Below are 1,719 nucleotides of genomic sequence, written 5' to 3'. Positions count from 1 at the left end.
CAGAGATTTCGGAACTGGAAACAACCGTATAGTTTTCCTGATGTTGATGATCAGTATCTTAATTCATAGATGCCTGATTTTAGAAGGAAGGCTCAGAATGTTGGCGTGGTGGGGAGAGAATCATGCCGCTGCGGTCTCAGTCAAGGAAAGAAACACAAATCGCAGGACGGCGGACTTGGCGTAATTGTTTGTGTAGGTGGTTACAACTCACCTAACTGCAGGCCAAGCGCTTCATGGCTTTCAATTTCTTTAAGCTGTCATAATAATTCATAACTGGCCATGTCAAATCTAACCCTGGGCAGGATTTTGTAAACGCCATCATCAGGCAGAACATGGAATGACTTATCTTCTGTATTTCCGAAAAACAGGATAGTCTCCTGGATCCTGAGAACGAAACGATCTTCACGATTCCAAGACCTACTTAGAGAAAAGATATAGGGCAAGAGAAACAAGCGCCGAAAAACAATGGCAGAGACATTCTGATCTTTAGACCTGACTTTGAGATAACGCTATATCGAAGAGAACCAAAAGTACATTATAATCTAATCATAACGTAGCGCGGATTTTGTCCGATCATATCTATTTCCCGGAACGGAGAGAATCAGTGGTGACGAGACCACCTGCTTGATCCACTGCCATGTAAACATTGTTCGGAGATGTTTAGTTGTTTACAAGTCCCTAGCACCTGTCAGCTTACGGAGGCGGGTCAATCCACAGGCACTTCACTCTGGGCTTTCCCTCCGGATCAGAACTCCTCACACGTCGGGATCGCACACAAGTGTTTGGGAATCCTTCACCTGTGTCCAGATCCTCGAACTAAGTCCCGTGAAATTAAAGATGCTAAAGATGGATCAAGTACTTTTCGCGCTTTCACTGAGGAGGGTGCGCGCCTTTACCTTCATACGGTACAAGAGTCTAAATTTCTGTGTTTAGGTGGGCTTCTTTCTTCGAAGTCATCAACACTCAAACGCGGGGGCGTTTTACTCTCCGCCACAATTCTGTTCGTAAGCATAAACATATACGTGTTAATTTCTAGGAAAACAATGCACCTGTTTCCGTGGGTACGGTACCTCACACCGCTTCAGTATCCGCCACCTGAACGGAGAACCCAGGCCACCCACTCAGTACAAACAGTGGAAACCACCGTTTGATGTTTGTTGGCAATATTTGCTGACACCTTTCCGCATTACGTTCGCTATTTTACCTTTGGAAAGGCGACATGACATACGATATGTATGTTCTCCTTTTTAAAGTCTTGCCTCTTGAAAAAAATGTGCATTGTTTGTTTTTACTCAAAAGATTTAAAGGTACATTGAATTCGAATTGGATTCATTTCAACAAATGTAAGTAATAATGTCATTGCCCATGTTTTGAATACATTATTGCCTCGTGAGTAATACTATAATACAAGCTATCTAATATTTCAACAAGTTGTTTGAAAAGTAGTCACAGTATTTGATCTTTTTTATTTCAAGATGTAGTTTTTCCACATTCAGAACCTTTTCAGAATGATAGTGTTTCTTTTATTACGTTGTGATACTTAAACTTTCTTCCTTGGCAACGACTGTGACGTTACATTGTATCTTTCTTTAGTTTCCCACATACACTGGGTTGATGTGGCGCAACCCCCGCTGGTGTTGGTCGCTAGGCGTGGCTGCAAGCGTGGCAACGGATCAGCACTGTCCGGTGATGACGTATAGTAGGACTCCCGGAACCACT

Source organism: Branchiostoma lanceolatum, chromosome 8 (assembly GCF_035083965.1).
Source record: "Branchiostoma lanceolatum isolate klBraLanc5 chromosome 8, klBraLanc5.hap2, whole genome shotgun sequence".
Lineage (NCBI taxonomy): Eukaryota > Metazoa > Chordata > Leptocardii > Amphioxiformes > Branchiostomatidae > Branchiostoma > Branchiostoma lanceolatum.
The sequence above is the reverse complement of the archived record's forward strand: the minus strand, read 5'-3'. Positions refer to the sequence as shown.